Below are 18,765 nucleotides of genomic sequence, written 5' to 3'. Positions count from 1 at the left end.
AAACAATACTAAGAACATTTCGTTGATAGCTAATCTTCAAATTAATCATACGCCCTATCCGACTAGACTGTCTGAACATTGGAAAGTTCCTCGCCCACGTACAAACTACACTTTGCAGATGATTGGGTATACCCTTCCGAAGTTGTTGAATGGACTTGCATTTATTGACTGTGATATTGACTCATGTACAAAATCTATGCTGTTTAACTTGTTTGTTCGAAAAGACTATGATGTTTAGGAATAATTCCTTGATGTTTTTGTGCGGTTTGTTGCGTATATTTTTTTATCACTATTCTCTTCACGTCCTTATATCCACTTATTGATGCGCTATCTATTGTAGTTTTGAACATATTGTATTTTCCGTGCTAGTTTTGTTTGTCACCCACAAGTGGTGTCTATGTATCGCTTTTTTTGTTTGTTTCCCCCGCCGCTGTTGTTTCTGTTGACCATGAAGGATGTAGGGCTCCGCCAAGTTGCTGAGTGCAACTTTTTACCCTATTTCCCGCCATAATGGTGTACGTTTATGGAAATAAGCTTCAACTCCAACTTCAACTTCAACCCTTCCGCTTATTGGGCTCCTGCACTGGAGTTTTGGCGACATGCAGCGCCCCTAGTGGCCGACGCCTCTGGGTAGTACCCGAGTCCTTCAGTACAAAAGCAGACGACCCTCGCTGCCCTCCATGTGTTTTCAGTTACAAGTCAGAGTGAACGTTGGTTGTACTTAGTTTAATCGCTTTGTGGCGCGTTTACATGACTGCACACTGTATGAAATAGCCCTTAAAGTAGTTGCAGGCTAAACAAGATAATATCACCTAAAACAAGTCGATTTATCGGCTTTCTTTTGAGCGAGCTGTTGCGGTAGTCGCGGCGTAGGACAGTATCGCCAAGTCGGGTGGTCTAAATTACTGACGACAATTATCGTTCTTTCTCCTTGCGTACGGTCGACAAAGGAAAGTTCACGAGTAGCATAAACGCGGAACGCTGCTCAGCCTGAGGTAACTGCAAAAGGTTTCTTTAGCGGGAGCATGCAAGCGAACGCAAGAATTGCGCAGCCGACTCAGCTGACACTGCTGTCCTGGCGCCGCCTTGAAAGTGAGTGAAAATTTTGTTTTTTATTTTCTCAAACTATATGATTCTTGCGAAGATGTTTTACGCCGCACGATTTACGAACGGCAGGGTACATGTATACTAGCGAGTAGGTGAAGCAATAGCATCAAATAAACAAATTAAGCGCTATTAAAGGACGCAAAACAAGCACCAAATCGCATGCCCGCTGCCTGCAGAGATGTGCACTTCTATATTTGCATAACAGAACACAGCCGCATACACGACGCAAGGCCCCCAATATTTTATATACGATCATCAGTGGCTCTGTTGGTTATCTTCTAGTGCAGGGGTCGTCGCTAGCAAACTGAACGCCGACACGCCAGTTTTGTCCTCAAAATAAGTTAGACAGCGAGACAAGAACAGAGAATTGGTCGTTTCCAGTTGAATTGTCCCCCATCTTCACACTGCACCAGATTATTGTCAAATATTATTGGCAATTCGCTATTTCTTTTTTTTTTTTTTGCGTTCAAAGCCCCCCTTCCCCTCCCACCCGATTTTCTGTCCAGCCCTCCTCCGTGTCGGCTGCATGCTACTGCAGGGACCTGCACTTCAAAACGTTGCTGACCCTTATTCTAGCCTATTAAGTGCGAACTGGGAGCATATGATGCAAGAGAGTAATTAAGTGAGCGCAAACAAGGAAAGCGAGCGGCCTCTCCGTTCGCCCGACTTTTTACGGCCACTATAATTTCGGAATTGCAAAACAGATTTCACGCTTCTGACGCTCTCTGCATTTTGTCACTGAGACACGCAACAAAACAGCAAGCTAACGCTGCACCACGCATTCGTAACGGCGACGCAAACAAGCACTGTTTAATGAAAGTGCACGCATAGTGCGCAGGTACGTAAAAGAGCGGCGCGTCGCAGCTAGCCTACGTCCGCCGGACTCGCTGGCTTTTTTGATCGGCTGTTGTAAAAAAGCCCTTCTCACCTAAAGTATTAGGTTAAACTAGAAGTTTCACTTCAAATTTCTCTTCATACGACCATCGATCGGTGAACCTGCGAGTGGCAGAGCGCCGTCACCGTCCCGGCACTTTCGTCGGCCCTGTAAACGTATTTAGCGCTGCAAAGTTTTTTTCGCCCTACTGCCAAGTTGATCGCTGGAAGAGATCGGACGCGTCGGAGATAGGCTGGTGATCATGTCGCAAAACAATCGGGAGCATCGAGCTCATTTTGCTTCTGTTAACACGGGACCCTATGGCCATGCCCCATGGGACCCGCACAGCTTTGTACTACCCAGAAGTACTGCCCGGAAGCCTCTTGCGTAGCGCCCCCTGCGTAGCGCAGGAGGCCTATACATGGGGTGGTTGAGTCCAGAAAACCTGTTTATTTCGACTCAACGCGTCCTAGTGGGGTCAATGTAAACGGGGCTTAGATATGTTCTGCTGGGGTTAGCTTGTTTACCTGTATTGCGTTTGTTTCCCCACCGGCCGAGCTGATTTAGGCGCGAGGGACGTAAGGAGGGACCGCGGAGGCTTCTTTGTTGTTCGCCGCGCTTTTGTGTCCACCCAGCGAGCGGGCCCGGAGATGACGCATGCAAACGCGTCGGTCACTCCATAATAGCTGAAAGCGATGCAAGCTTTCGAAGAATGATTTCCTTGCATTCGTCTGAGAAGCCGGCGGAGGGGGACCATTGATATTTTAACGACCGCGCTTACCGCCACGATAATCACACTCAGGGCGCATATCAGGCACCTAACCAGGCTGCCGGATCATCACCTTGCTAGTCTACCATCTAAACGCCCCCATGTGTCTTTCGCAAAGGTTGTAGCTTCCAACATCACCAGCATGACATCCAACTACACGCCTGCGATGAGGCCGCCACTCCCACTTTGGTGTACGACGCAGCCTCGAGCATGCCTCAATATCCCAGGCTTAACAAAGAAGCAAGATTTTCCAACGCTGGCAGTACAGCAGCTAAGTCTCATTTATTTACACGAGAGATACAGTGACCGCACCCATATTTACACAGATGGCTCCGTAACATCTAGTTCTGCCGGAGCCGTTGTTATACCCCGAATGTCCATGTCCACAGAATTCAAAATAGCCCATCTTACCACTTCCACGGCTGCAGAACTTACCGCCATCCGTTGTGCCCTTCACACCGTTGAACAAACTTCGTGCCGAAGATGGGCGATCTTCTGCGACTCAAAGCCTGCGCTTCAATCGCTCCAATCAGCCCTGTGCCGTGGACCTCATGAACAGCTGCTGGCCGAGATAAGACTACTGTACGACCGTGCCACCCAAGCGGGTCATGACATTGCCTTCCAGCGGCTTCCCAGTCATTGCTGCGTTGTCGGAAACGAAAGTGCGGACGCTGCCGCACGCTTGGCACATCAAAAAACGGAGACCATATCTATTCCGTTATCCAGGACGGACGCCTCTAGAACTCTCCCCAAACTTGCTCGGGAGACCACGCTATCCACATGGACCACCCAAGAGTTCACGAGCGCTCGTATTCCTGCCTTGGACCCCCATCTCCAGCGCCCCCTTCCATTAGGCCACCCACGATCTGATGCAACCATTCTTTGTCGTCTCTGGCTTGGAGTCGCATTCACAAATGCTTACTCCTACTTGATTGGAATGGCAGCCAGTGAGGCGTGCGAAGTCTGTGACACACCAGAGACCATACGACATGTCCTTTGCGATTGTCCACGGTTTTCATCCGAACGCAGCCAGCTCTCTGCGACTCTACGAAAGTTAGACTCTCGGCGCCCGTTGTCTGAGGAGACAATCCTGGGCCACTGGCCTTCTCCGTCGTCTGCGGACAAGGCGACAAAAGCGCTCCTGTGTTTCCTCAAAACGGCGGAATTGCACAAAACACTGTAGCGCAAAAGACTACCAGCTATGAACTCAGTGAACTTGTTTGTCTAGAGTGTCCTACCGCTAGACTCACCACTCTACGCTGCCTGTCCCTTTCCCCTTCTTTTACTCTTTTCCTCTTTTTCCTCATTGTTCCCCTTTCCCCCGTGCAGGATAGCATACTAGGCCGTAGCCTGGTTAACATTCCTGCCTTTCCTTTACTTTTTATCTCTCTCTCTCTCTCTCCGAAACCGGACGGGAGCTGAAGGTCGATGAAGGGGTCAAACCTTGGGTCAAACATATATGAGAAGTTCACCAGACGTTCAGTCTATGACAGTTGCACTGCTCAAAGTTACTGGGCGAAGTTCAGTTCGTCACGCGTCTGAGCCTGGCGACTTGGCGGATGGGATGCGTCGTTGGGTGGACGGCCAGGCTTTGGTAGGCGCTCCACGTGTTAACAAAGGAAAAGAATTCTGGCGGCGCGGAGCACAAACATAGGAGTGCACGGTATGACAATACTTTAAGACGTGCCGCCCGAGAGCCGATATAGGTCTACTTTATGTTGGTTGTTTTTCATTTCTGCTGTATGTGTGTTTTGCGGAATACCTTTGGGTTTCTGTATGAGAGTGAGAGAGGTGGGTCACGTGACTATTTTGAACCCACCTAGCTTTGTCACGATGGCCAGTCAGTGGACTAGTATGGACTAATAATGAGCCATCCTCACTCTCAAGTAGTGACGTCCATTTTGTGGGCGGGGTTTTGTTGGTAAAACCGAGGAGTTTGATGTTTTTGAGAGGAGCAGAAAACGGAGACAGAGGAGAGACGGAGAGGTGTAGAGCGGCGAGCTCCCGCTCGACGCGGGCCTTGCCCGACCTCTTGTTTGCGATCACGAGCCATGAGTTGCAAATACGTAATGTAAATAAAATGTACATATTGTACATTTTGAGTTTACTTGGAGTAGACCATCGTCGGCTATGTGCCGTCGGCCAACGAGCCAGCGAGTCGTCGTCTCATCAGATTATCGATCATCGACGTCGGCGACCGATCCTACCTTCTTGAAGTTTAACTCCGTCTAACAACGATTTTGAGCTTTATTTTATTTTATATAAAAAAAGAGTTTCCACTCATGTGCTTCGCCAATGCAACTCAACCAACCACCGTTCAGGAATCTTGCCATTGATTTAACCTTAGTAAAGAATACCTTTTTGAAGTAATAAAGGCTGTGGTTAAGTGCTTTTAATTGTATCTGTTTTCACTCTTTGCAGAGCCACGTGAGTAAATTCGAGTGACGTCGCAATGGGTAATCGTTGTGAGTGTCGTTTCCAGCTTCGCTTTCCAACCATCTTCAAAGGGTGGATTGACGCGCTTTTTTTTTGTTGCAACGCGCTGAATATTTCTGGGGTTTTTATTTCTTCGGGAGTATGAGCTCTAACAAACGAGTGGAACGCCATGGAACGCGTTAGCAGAGGTTTAGTGACTGTGGACTGTTGTTTGTGGACGGTATCAGGGAGGGGGCTGGTTCAGTGGACACCAGCCGTGTGCGTGCTTTCGCAAGCCTAGACAAGCAACAATTTCGCAGTAAAAAAACACTGATTTGAGCATAGCACGAAGCCCACAGAAGGTGTGCACATCCTTCAGTGCGAATAGTAAGAGACTGAGCGCAACGAACCGAAAAAAGGCGAAATAACAATGATGGCAGGCCGAGCAAACACGTAAACAGCTGGAAAATGGGGATGAAATGCAGCGCACCCGGTGAAGTGGCCGCGAACAAAAAAAAAAAAAAAAAACCCAAGAAGCAGTAACAAATTTGGCACGCGGAATCGGCGAGCATGTGCTGGTCGCTATCTAAAAATCCAGACTTGCTCGGGGGTATGAAAAGTCAATGACGCTGCATGTTCCAGCAGAAAGGACGCAAATAGCCCTGACCACGGTCCGCTGCTGACGTTTCTGGCTAAAATTAACAGTACCTTAAAGGAGCACTGACACCAATTTTCGGCGTTAATATTACTGCACAGTTCGCTTCCCTCACTCAACAGAATACCCTGGCTGAAATATGAGCGGCCTGCGACGCGAAGAACATAGTTCAATTGGATCTCATCTATCGCGCCGACGGAGCAGCGCGTGGAGCGGCACTCAGCAAATGGACATCAGCGTGACATCACTCCAGGAGAGGAAAAAAGAAGTGACGCGACAGCGCTCGTCAAAAACCCGTGACGTCACTTCACGCGCGCGGCACCACGAGCGGCGAGCCGGCGCAACACCCTCTCAAGCGGGCGCCGGTGACGTCCGCACAAAGCGGTGAGGTCAGGCAGGGAGTCTGTCATATGTGCCGTTCGAGATGAAAGCGCGGGAATTTGAAACAAACGATTTTCAGGCCGTTCAATTTAATTAACTATCGCGCGCTGAAGTGTTTGAAGTGCTGTTTCAGGTTCGCCATACCATTAAGCATCGATAAAAGCAATAAAAGTGTAACATAAAATTTTCGTGTCAGTGCTCCTTTAAGACCTCACAATGTCCGTCTGCGTCCGTGTGCATACCATTTTACAAACGCAAAAAATCACACACAGGCACCGGCAGGATTCGGGCCTGCGTGTGGTAGACCAGACACAGTTAGTGTCAGTCGTCTTGCCCACTGGGCTACGGCCGTGAGTTAGTACCCGAGAGTCAAACGACCTTCTCCCTTGCCTGTAACGGTGCGCAGTACCTTAGGACCTCCCAATGTCCGTCCGCGTCCATCCGTGCGCACACCACCATCAAGCGATTTAGGAAATAATCAAGGTGCAACTCACGGCTCAAATCGAATGACGGTCGGGGCGCAAATCGGATGTCACTCGGGGCGCAACTTGGATGTCATTTCGAGACCCCGTACTCCGATCCCCCGTCATCATCCATGGAGTGGAGATGCTGCCATTTTTTTACACAACGTTTTGCGTACTTCAAGCAGGAGACGCCGCTGATAACACAACTGAGGACTGCAGTGACAATGACAAATGAGCTGCAGGAAACTATGCTACCAATCATTGTGGCTCAAGCAAGTGCTCTGAATGAAGTAAAATATATTTATTTATCTTTTGTGTGATAAAATGTAGCAGAAACCGTTGAGCTAGTTGGTGCGCCTTTATATTGTTACGCAATGTTTGATGTAGATTGGATGCAGCACCAAAATTGAAGAAGAGGAGGAGCGGTGAACTGGAAATAAAATTATATGACTTCATTCCTGGCTAGTGGGATCATGACTGCCATAAATCAGATACTGCGCGAAAAACGACGATTGGGACAAAGGGAAAACATGATTTCATTAGAGCGAAATTAAACACACAAGCACTTCGTGTGGAAAATAAAAAGACAAGTCAACGCACACACACACAAAACACTACTTGGTGGTGTTTAGTCCTATTTTTTGAGAGTGGGGTATAAGGTTCCGTAGGTAATGAGGTTAATAAGCAAAGCTTGCCCTATTCGGAGGGTACCTTGCTCTTTTAGACGGCGACGGCGGTGGGGAAGGCGTTGTAGAAGGTTAACTTCATTATTTTTAGTGCCTGCAGCTGTCTAAAATTCATTTTCACTTTGATGCTTGCGTCGTTGAACTTTTTTAGTTGCTATGCATTGCTATTTAGGCTATATTCAGCTGCAATTTAAAAGCTATTTATTTATATTTATAGGCTATTTATATAAAAGTGACGAACTCTGCAGCGATAGCTTCAGGAGTCGCCGCCGTGAAACACATTTAGCAATAAGAGGCCCAAGGCTCCAATCAATGTGAGTATTGGACGCGTCAGAAACTACTTATAATATTTTGATAAAAAAAGTGTTGCGGGGTCCTAACAAATGGAGACCTTTATATTTTAAATTGTTCCATAATAGGCTAATTTCCTGAGAGTGGGAGCACATTTTTAAGCTCGCGCCAAAGACTATGAAAATACGCTGAAAGGCTTGATCACTGGATCTCGCTACGACGCTTGATAAATGACTATTTTTTTCAGTTGCCCCACCAATGCCCTTGGCCATTATAATGGCTAGGTGCACGCAGAGGAGGCTCATTGTGGTGAAAGAAATGCTGGCGCTCTTAACCGTGGCTGGTTGGTTGGTTGGTATCAAGATATCATTGGCGCGACCTCTGTTATTACTAGCTTGCGTACCCTCATCTTTGTTTTATTTACGCCCTGCTCGTTAAAGAGTGTTGTTGCTTAATGGCATAGATAGAGAAGTAAAGCTGTTTTAATTTGAGCAGACCAAATTCAAGACGATAGAACAAGTTATGTCCTAGTAGTAGTAGTAGTGAAGACTGTTTATTTGGCCAAAACGTTTGTAAATTATGTTTTGATATTGAGAACACGAAAGCAGGGCAGAGGTAGGGCAGCGTTCATTCATTCGATTGTTCCTGAGTGAACTCCAACAGAACCGACGATGACAGTGAAGGACTAAAGACAGCCCGAGGTGCGTTGATTAAGACGATTTAATGACAGCAGTGATTCTGAATGATTTCGTGGGGGTGAGAATGACCACTTCAGAAATCGGTGTGAAGACGGTGCTCACACGATTATTATTGGTGGCCTGAGCGGTCATCCTTGCTGCCAATGAAAAGTATGGTTATCGACGGAGAAACGGCTTTAGGTGCGTGACGTGCGCAGTCCTAATACCACGGCGCCCGGTGTCCGTGGCGCCACAAATAGGAGAAGCTAAGTAGTTTATTAGGCCAATTAACGCATTATTATACCAAGTAACACATTAGAACTTCCTCAGCATAGCGCTGGCGATCAGTTATTACAACATTATATTGGAACATTTCCCTCATAAATTTATTAGGGCGAATGCCTTACATGTCTCATTGGAAGGTGGCCATGAAGGAAACCAGCGTCGGCGTGAACGGGATACAAAAAACCGAAAGGAACTAAGCAAGCAGCCGTGTGAGATATTGTTACGTGGGGACAGTACAAATGCCGTGGACTATCTATGAAAGTGTACGAGGGGGGTTTTGATGCACGGTAGCCATCTTTGCACGAGCACGGCTATGAGGCACCGTGAAAAAGCCAGGCAGAATAAGACGAGCGAATGCCCCTCCCATACGCGCTGTCTTTACTCTTCCGAAGGGACGGAAATTCATTCGTCATTTGTTTGCAGCTATCACCATGGGCTTCAAAACGTCGCCTACCACTGGCGAAGACTACTTTCGAGCATTACGACCGCTCGGGGTCTACCGGGAGGGCGTCATTCCATCTGATCCGGCAAGCGGAGGTTAAGGTTAGCAGACTCTCGGCGACTCTGCGCTGCACGAGAGCGTACGCGAATGGCTGCTTTAGTTCAGTCGCCGGTAGTCAACGCAGAACCTCAATGTGACGTCTTTTGTTTCACGACCGGAGCGATGATAGGTGTGTCTGACGTAATTCTGAGTTCGGCGAAAAACACTCGCTGTAGCGACGCAGCAAATCCAATAATTTGTCCCGGTTTTCTTGCGGCAGCACCGGGTTCACGTCGAAAGGATGCGGCAGCTTGAAGGCATCTGCGCGTGCGTGTTCAAAGTTGGCGACCGCGATCACGTCACTTGCTTCTTGCGTTTCTTCTAGGAACGCTATTGGAGCACCCTTGTTTAGATGCTGGTATACTCCTAGGTGAAATTAGTGACCCAAACGTGGGAGTTGCGTTGCTTAAAGCGTGCAATACCTCTTGCGACCGAGACACCACGGTTGAGAAGCAACCTCTGGTCACTCTCTATGATAGCGTCGACGTCAGGAGCAGCATCTTCACAGTAAACGGCGATCATCAAGCTTGCGCGGGGAGGAAGAGTGACATGATTATCGGAGAACCTTACAGCAGCACGGTGTTCGGGGTTCAGTTCCGGCGCCCTGGAGTGATCGGAAGAAAAAGTTATCGACTTGGCCCGCAGATCAATAATTGCACCGTTGTCCGTCAAAAAGTCCATTCCGAGAATTACGTCGCGGGAGCACTTAGGCAAAATGACGTACGCAGAAGGGTACGTGATACCATCTATCGTTACGCGTGATGTGCACGTTCCACTTGGTGTTACGAGATGGCCTCCTGCTGTGTGTATGCGCGGACCATCCCATCTGGTCGTAACCTTCTTCAGATTTGACGCGAATGATCCGCTCATTACTGAGTAGTCGGCTCCGGTGTCTATGAGGGCGACTACATCGAAGCCGTCGATGGACTCCTTGACGTCGGACGCCGCCTTCCTCGAGTTCTGGATTCTTCGGGGCGTCGCATCTCGGCTTGTGCGTATTGACGTTCGGGCACTGTGCGTCGTCGTTGTCGTCGTCTTCTCAGCGGCAGGCTCGGTTATGTCGGGTACGCGTCGCGCCTTGTGGCTATCGTCGTGTTCGGGAGTCACGTCATTGTTACGTCGGGTCGTCGGGATGAGGGCATGTCGTGCATCACGGTCTTCGGCGCGTCCTTGCGTCATTGGAGGGTTTCCGGTTTTTCGCCGTAGAGCAACTTCACCTCCAGAAGTTGCTGCTTTTAGTTTCCCCCGCGTGGGCTGGGGGACCTTCCACGTGCGAAGTCAGCAATGCTACTGTGCTTCTGTGGCTGGTATGGGTAGAATGACGGCGAACGGTTGAAACGGGCTGGTCAACGGCTGGTGTTGGACGCGTGTTCGATCTCAGATGGGCGCTGGCCGGGTCGGGGGCGTGCTGTATCGACGGAGAACCCTCGCGAACCGAACCTCTTGTAGAGGCAGAGACGGTAGATGTGGTTGGGCTGTCCGCAGTGGTAGCACAGCGCACGATTATCGGTGGTTCGGCAAACGTCCGTCTTCCTCGGCGTCTGGTTTTGGGCTGCAGGTGTTCGGGCGGGCGAGCGTGGACGGCGGTACGGCGGGACTTCTTGACGACGGGTTGGAGGAGGGCGGGGTCGACGAACTGCCGTGGGGTAGGTCATAGCTTGTAGTTCACGGGGTACTTCGAATGACGTAGGAGTCCCCAAAGCTAGTTGAATTTCTTACCGGTTTACGCCGCTCATAGAGGCGACTTGGGGTTTCGGCGTTGTTGGGAAGAGTTTCGGCAGTTCTTCCGTGACGACTGCGCGGATTGTCTCGCGTAGTTTATCGTAGCTAATAGCCCCGGATCCGCTCGCGTCAAAAACCAGCGCATTGACTGGGAGGTCCTACTGCCTCGTTCGGATTTCGAGCGTCTTCTACATCGCGCCGACCTCAGATGCGAATTCGACATGGTCTTGGGGGGTGGGGGGCTGCGAAAAAGGCACGTGGAGAGCTCTTGCTTTACTCCTCGCATCACAAACCTTAGTTTCTTTTCCTCCGTCATTTCTGGGTCCGCATGGTGAAAAAGTCGCTTCATCTCCTCGTCGAAGATCATGACCCCTTCGTTGGGGTGCTGCGATTGAGTTTCAAGCAAAAGCGCAGCGAGTTCTTTCTTCACCACGGTAGTAAAGGTCTTAAGGAACCGGCTTTCGAATTGAGTCCAGTTCGTCAAAGAGCTCTCGTGGTTCTCGAATTCAGTTCGAGCTGAATCTCCGAAGTAAAAGAAAACATGCCGGAACGTTTTTTCGTCGTCCCACCTGTTGAAGATCCGGACGCGCTCCAGTTTCTCCAACCATTCTTCTGGATCCTCTGCGGGGGTTCTTCAGAATGGTGGCGGTTCCCGGGGCTGCTGCAGGATGATTGGTGACGTTGCTTCTTGCACCATGGTGGTGGTTGCAGCGGTCGTTCTTTTGGGTCCTTCTGGCAGGAGACCAAACTCGGGCGGGAGACCTTGCAGTCGGCGGCCGGCTCTAGCTGGACTGGCTTGGTGGCTTCCAGAGGTTTTGGGGAGCATAAAGGGTGCGTACCCAGCACCTCCACCAGATGTCACGAAGTCAAACACGACGCAGTTGTCTTCAACAAAAAAATTGGAGCAAACTTGTGCTCTCCTAACAACTCAAAGAATACACAGGTGGCGAAGCTGCAGTCAGCAGTGACGTGCGCAGGCGAGCGTCGGCGAGTCGAATGCCGCGGCGTCTGCTCTGCGGTCATTTATCTCTCGGCGCGAGGGCTTCTCGGACCGCCGAATTGCATCCAGAACACTGTAGATCATAGATTATTCTTGGTTGTGACGTTAGTTCACGACAGTCTCTCTATCAAAGGAGGTAACACGTGCGGCATAAAGAATAGAACACGCGCTTCACTTGGCCCACGGATAACACCGATAACATAGCCCGGCGCAGCCGGTCGGCAACAACAAAACAAAGAAACAAACCCCAAACATCATTCGTGACAATATCATGTCCATGCCTGGCTACTGCGTCATCGAAGCACCGGATTTTAGCCACAAGTTGTTCGTATGGGCCGCGGAGGAGGGCAGACTGGATGCACTGAAGAGCGGCCTCGAGTCGCATAGCACAACCCATTTTTCTGGCGATTTCCGCTGGACGACTCACGTAGAATGAGTAGGGCGAGCTGTTAAAGACCACTAAGTGGAAGGTCCGCTTTCTTTTTTATTCCCGGGATGGTTAAAGGAGTACTGACACCAAATTTTGACGCCTAAAAAATGATATAATTGGCTTCAGTAGTTTGTACAGATGCCTCACAGAAATTTTTGCAGCGATCCGAGGCCGGAATCACATCTAAAATCGATTTTGATTGTCCAGGCCGCGAGCTTCCACAAGTCGGCAGCACTAGCGAAATCGCTTTCGGCGTGACGAAACATCGGCCTTCGTGTCTGGCCGGTTCAGGGTGACGTCATATAGTCGTTTTCGGAACCGGAAACGATATCCTGCGCTGCTGTTGTCTGTGGTATTCGTTTGGACAGGAGACGTGGGCGTAGCTGTGGGAGCAATGCTTGTAAACGTTGCGTGTTCGACGTCTTTGCTCTTCAGATCGTGGCCGGCGCATGGTGTTCCCTTGCACTGGTGCCAAAAACTGCGTGGTGCCGGCACCGCGGCGACGCGGCGGTGCGCGTCGCCGAGCTCGCCCAAGTTGCGCTATGGCAAGCTCGCGGTATGCGAAGTACTGCTCGTGGAAGCCTGTCCGAGCAAATCGACAACGCCAAGATGCATTATTTTCCACGCGACGACATGCAGCGCTAAACGTGGACTGAGTTCGTGCGCGGCGGCGGCCGCAAGAACTGTCGCCCAAGCCAGCGGGCTCGGGGTTGCAAGGGTCACCTTGGGTGTTGGGAACTTTAGGCTTAGTATCGTGGTGACTATTTGATCGCTGGTATCTGTACAACTGCGAATGACCATCCCTTACACAACTTTTCACCCCACTATCATCCCCTTTTTCGCATATGAAGCTTTTTTTTGGCAATAATTTCTGTTTCAGCGATCGGTGACCAAGATATCTGCCCCGGCCTGTTTTGATTCTAGCGCGCAGGTGGCGCCATCTTTCGGCCGCTCGCCGCACCGCGGTGCCGGCAGTGCTGGGTCGGAGCGCCGAACCAACCGAACCTCCGCTGCCGGTCAGCGTAGGCTTACCATCGCGGCAAATATCTGAACGCCACTTTTAAATTCAGCGCTGATAACAACCCCTAGCACAATTTTTTAACACACTAACATCTACTTTCTCGCATGTGGAACTTCTTTTTCGCGATCAGATTGATTATAAGAGTGGAAACAAGCTGTTGCTATCCCGGTCTGCGCTGGTTCGAGCCTCAGTGATACTAAGAAAATTATTTCTTTTGCAGTGCGCAGCCAGAAGTGGCGAAGACCGGAGATGCCGAGCGGAACGCGTTCCGTTCCCCGCTAGCAGACGACGCTCGCTTTCCTAGCGCAACTCGCAACCGCAGCGCCGCGGTGGCGAGAGTCGCGGCCGGCCGCCTTCTCTCCACGGCCGCGGCGGGGAGATACGGAACTGAAACTAAAGCGTGGCAAACTGTTCGCATGGCGACGCAGTGAAACATCCCCCTCGCGAGGGGCACGAACAAATGCAGAGCATTTCCGGGGGCGCACGACGTTAAGTAGTTTGCGTTATGTTAATGTTGTTGCACTTGTGGCAACTGCTGACGAGAGAGCGCTCGTCAGCAGTAAAATTGGCAGCCTCGGCGCACGTTGAGTCCGAGAGAGGGGAGAGAGTGTCCTTGAAACGTGCCTGGGCACGCTATCGAATGTTGATCGCGCCGATAGCGAAACGTCTGAGCCGGGCATGTCGAGGCGAGCGATGCGGACAACTACGGACGCCAAGAACGGGTGGCATCGTGAGTTAAAGAAATGCTCTGCATTTAAAACGGACGACGGCGAAGACATCACCGGTCTAATCGCCTGGCCAAATAAAGTTGTTCTGTCTGTCGGGTGGCAGCGACTCCTCCGAGTCTGACGATTCAGACGACATGTCGACTGCGCGGGCGAGTGCGGACCATGTGCAATCGTAGCAGACGATGCGGCGAACGCATGGATGAAAGAAAAACGACCCTGACGTCACGGGTGAAACCGTGACGTAAGGCTGGCCCGCTTGCAGGCTGGCCTTCGAGCGGCCATTTTCCCGCGCGGCGACCAAATTTGAAATTGGTTGCAATAAACGTGCTATAATTAATTCTGTGTTGGCGGCTGACGGCTTTCGGTTCGATTTTCGTAATTACTGGGCCAATAGGTATTCTTTACAGCATAAAAACTGAAAGCGAGAAATTTCGTGTCCGTACTCCTTTAAGACACAGAGATGTAAGAAGAAACACGCGGGACAGCCACCGGTCCAACAAGATGCGCATGCGCCAGAGAAAAACTTGCCCGAGATTTCCAGATGGCGTCGCACCGTTCAACTATCGAGACAGCCAGGCTTGCCGCAGGAAGGCATCAAGGTGGTCCTTCGCCCCCTCAAAGGGCTCGACGTATGCAAAGTTTGAGGGTTTTTTCTAAACACTGTACCTAGGGCCGCAAGCTCCACAGAAGCCGACGCGATATAGGATTTTTTTGCAATCATTAACTCAGCAGAACCCCGTCATGATCAGTACACCTTCCATAACTCGCGCAGAACTCTACAAACGCATTCGCAGTTTGCAATTTGGTGAGATTTGCCACACTGCAACAGCATACACCACCCCACCGCACAACACTAGCAAAGAGGCAATTCACAACATTCGCTGCTACAGTAGAGTTGATGATATTACCCGCTGCCTGGTTTACTGCAAAAACCCTACCGTCCTTCAAGCTCGACAAATAGGAAAAACAAATTAGGCCCTCATCATTTTTGACGGCCAACGACTTCCCTTCTATGTATATTACAGAGGCGCTGAAGATCACTTCTTTATTCACAAAAAGAAGCGCGAAGTATGTAAAGCCTGCGGCAAGGTCGGAAACCGGACGGACGTCTGCCCTCATCCATCCAATGACTACTAATGTGCAATACAACTAATCCACTACCAGATCATACCCGCTCACCGAGATGTGTCCTGTACGCCAGGGACCACTTAAAGGGACCCTGCAACACTCTTCGTGCAGTGCAAGTAAACCTGCGCGACGTTTAGATTAGACTTCCAGGAACACCCGAGCCAAATATTACACGTGCACGTGAAGCGGTAAGCGCGCGAATCGCCCTGAAAGACGCGGAAAAACCAACTGCGCTCTCTTCAATTCTCCTCATTATGCACCCCTGGCACGGCCTCTGCGACGTCAATCGGGCCATGGCTGTCCTGGCTGTCCTATTGGCTGTCGCTGGTCAACTTCGCGGTCAAATTCTGGCATTTCCTCTGACGATCAGCCGTTGTCGGCGCTGTGTATGAACCTCTTCTAAGTCCGAACCTGTTTGCATGCTTTTGGTGTTTCTTTTGTTTTGAGTGCACGCGGAGTTTGAGTGACGAACTAAATATTCCACTTTCATCGAGCCCACTCGACAACAAACGTTTATTGCTCCAAAAACGCCCTACCAGCCTGAGCGCTTGCTTGCGAGCAGGCCACCATGCCTGCTTTTTTGTGGCACCAGACCGGAAATAGACCCGCCCACGTTGCGGGGAAAAGGACGAAACTCCCCGGCCTGTGACATATTGAAGGCCACCGAACAGAACGCCACGCGCCGCCCCCCTCTCCGGGAGAGAGTGCGCAGCTTTTGTGGAGTTGTCCTCGGTTGAGTTGAGAGGGAACGTTTATGCGCGATTTTTCATCGCGCGTAGTTTCGGTGATAGTGAACGGATTTTCATAATTCTTGCTGGAGGAGATTGCTGGGACAATAGACTTTACCCCGAAATACATTCCGGGTAGTCGATGGTAAGTGTTGCAGGGTCCCTTTAACAGGGGTCCGACAGTGCCGCCAACGCTACAAAGTGCCGTTCATACAACGACAGCGCCAGTAAACTAACTGTCGCCACGTGTTCGTGGACCCCAGTGAAAGGACTCGCGAGTCTTCCAAGACGGACGGTATTATGGCACCACCAGACGCCGGATTTCTATAGTGAGGGGCGACCGATTCTCCTACCTACCAGTTCCGGAAGATACAACGGTGGACGCGTGTAATACAGCCTCGTCGGACGGACTACGCTATCGCTCTAAGACCCGTGCTACGAACACAAAGAAAATTGGTCAAGGTCCCCTTTTGCGAACGGAAGCAAAAAAAAAAAAAAAAAAAGGCAAGGTAAGCTGGGCAAATCAGGTCTCCCACTCCCCCCCCCCCCCCAAGCAGCCGACGTCTAGCCACACAGTACACGACCCACTCACTACGATCAAAACAGAACTCGTACAACTAAAGCAAATGCTAGAGATTATTACACCAGACAATAAGCAACTCAAACAAGAAAACACTCAACTTCGCGTTAGGGCACCAGACGCCTTCCTCGTAGGCGCGTCAGCAACCTCCCCACCGGTCACCACACTAGCTCTTTCCCCCTCCCATCCGAGGGGGAAATTCCAAAATGCATCCGAGGGGGAAATTTCCAAAATGCATCCGAGGCAGTCTCGCCTGCAAAACGCAAAACCACAGCACGTGTTGCTATCGCTCCGCAAGCCAAATCTCTGGAAGACATGGCCGCCAAGGAGGACAACCGCTTGTGCAAACTCGAAGCTATGCTGTCCCCACTTGCCGAAACGCTCACGGAACAAAATGTTAATCTCAACATGAAGATCCTCGCCCTAGAAAACAGTCACGTGGTCGGGGGCAGCACCTCAGGCGGCGGCCTGCATAAAACGAATCCGTACCGCTGGCCATCAACAACCGACCATCAGAAACCAAAGAATTCCCCCGGCCCCCAAAGTGGAGCGGAGAACAACTGAAAATCAGTACAAAATCTGGCAATGGAATTGTCTAGGGTACAAAGAACAGTTACAAACAACAGAGGGTAAAACAGCGCGGGCTCCTACAACAGTATCTTCATGTCATTGGGCTGCAAGAAAAGGGTAATCCTGCCAGATTGCCGGGTTATGGCGTAATTAGTAACCGTCCATCCCCAAAAGTTCATCATCAAATTCATAAAAAAAGTTCATGAAAAGTTCACACCCTTTGGTAAAATGCAACACCGGTCATCGATCATCCCCTTACTGAAGAGCATATTGAGTGGGTCCTCATATCCAACAAAAACTAGGAGGTCAGAGTCTGTTTGTTGTTGACTTGTGCAGCAGCCCAAGCCGTCAACATTCGTTTGCGAAACTATTTCGGCAGACTCTTGATATTGCACAGCGTAACACACTGATTATAGTGACGACCTTAACTCTCCTCATACAGGCTGGGGCTATGTCAAGGATACACACACACAAAAAAAAACGCATGTTATTGCAAGACGCACAATTGGGTCTTACGCTCTACCCTGATCCTACATATGCCACTCGTCTTGGCAACAGCGTCATGCGAGGCACTACCCCAGATCTCACCTTCCCCCAAAATGCCACAGAAGCCACCTGGATTAATAGTTACAAAAACCTAGGCAGTGACCATTACATCGTGGAGACTGAAATAGTGGCGGGCCACCCACGAATCCAGCGTGGCAGAAAGCTCCGCATCACGGACTGGGATACGTTCCGACTTTTGCGCTCGGCGGTTCCCGACCCTACCAGTAACCCCATCAAGGATATCAAGGAATGGGTAACAAAACTTCAGCAACTCACCAATCTGATTGATTGACGATTGATGATGATGTTTAACGCGCCGACGCTACAGAGGCGATGAGGCGTGCCGTAGTGGTGTGCTCCGGGTTAATTTTTACCGCCTGGAGATTTTTAACGTGCTCCGAAATCTCGAACACACGGGCGTTTTCGCTTTTCGCCTCCATCAAAAAAGTGGCCGCCGCGGCCGGGAATCGAACCCGCGTCCTTAGGCTCACAACATGTCAGTATTTTACCAAAATCATCCCAGAGGAGGCTGGACTGGCTCAAACTGATAGTAGTGTACTGCACACGTGTGAAGCCCAGACAAGCATACAGAACCAACTAAAACTCCAAAAACGCAATCGGTATGAGGCGGCGACTGGTTCGGCTCAACAAAGAAGTTGAAGCACGTGAGACCAGGCTAACCCAGAAAAATTGGGAGGGGGTTCCTATGGCATGGAGCATCGTATGGGGGTTGCCCGGACATGGAATACCATCCGCTCTTTATTAGATCCATAAGGTCGCACAACTACACAACACAACAATTTTTAAGCCCTGCTGCATGGCTGTGCGACTGCGATGAGGAACTTTTGCGGAATTTACAACGACGGTATGTGGACGCTCACCCCCACACAGCCCCTACCCACCCCGGTGGCCTTTATCTGGAACTGGGCAGTCCTCTCACCGCGGCAGTTTGCTGCGTAGCACGAGGGCTACGCAGCAAATTCGCCCCCGGCCCGGATAAAATTTTTAACAAAATTCTTTTTAATTTAAATGGGTCATCTCTGTAAGCTCTCACCGACTACATGAATCATTGCTGGTACTCTGGAACCCTGATGCCGGAGTGGGAGGGACCCAAGATCACTCGCATACCAAAACTTTGAAAGAGCCTTCATATAGACAACTTGCGAC

Source organism: Haemaphysalis longicornis, unplaced genomic scaffold, assembly GCF_048455015.1.
Source record: "Haemaphysalis longicornis isolate Haplotype H1 unplaced genomic scaffold, Haemaphysalis longicornis Haplotype H1 scaffold_12, whole genome shotgun sequence".
NCBI classification, from domain to species: Eukaryota; Metazoa; Arthropoda; class Arachnida; order Ixodida; family Ixodidae; genus Haemaphysalis; species Haemaphysalis longicornis.
This window is presented reverse-complemented; position numbering follows the sequence as displayed.